The 511-nt window shown below is 44.0% G+C and overlaps 1 protein-coding gene across 1 annotated transcript in view; it reads left to right on the plus strand.

Annotated features, from left to right (window-relative positions):
- LOC119589433 (zinc metalloproteinase nas-15-like) overlaps positions 1-511 on the plus strand; it is a gene marked incomplete in the record, with an annotated part of 13,039 nt that overhangs the window by 346 nt on the left and 12,182 nt on the right.

Genomic DNA, 511 nt, shown 5'->3' on the forward strand with positions numbered 1-511 from the left:
GAAAGGGTGCAGGCGAGGATAGGAGAAAGAGAGAGACCACGTTCATCGGTGTGCATTCCTCTCCTTGTTTACGTGTGTGTCATCTTATTGAGAGGCGCAACGTCATGGCCGGGAGTGAGAGCGAAGATGCATTAGGTCTGAAGGATGCAATCGGTATGAGAATCCGATGAGCCAAGACGGATGAGGAAGAGAAGTGAGGAATAATAGGACACTGACAGTGAATATAGCTGCGCCATGAGTATGAAAGAGCAAAGATATTAAGAAAGAATATCCTTATACGCCATGGCTTTGATTACGATATCTCTGTGAACGAATCTTAATTCCAGGTGATTATATGAATTATTACTCCGCAATATTATGGATTTTGTTAGCGTTGCTGTCATAGCGTGGGTCCCACGTGATATGGCTTATGAAAGCGGGTTTCAAGACATACTTTATTGCAACATGACTACAAGGACATGTATTGTGTAAGGGCAGTTAGGGGTGTGGGTTACCTGCTAATACGAGCAAG

The sequence above is a fragment of the Penaeus monodon genome, chromosome 25, assembly GCF_015228065.2.
Source record: "Penaeus monodon isolate SGIC_2016 chromosome 25, NSTDA_Pmon_1, whole genome shotgun sequence".
NCBI classification, from domain to species: Eukaryota; Metazoa; Arthropoda; class Malacostraca; order Decapoda; family Penaeidae; genus Penaeus; species Penaeus monodon.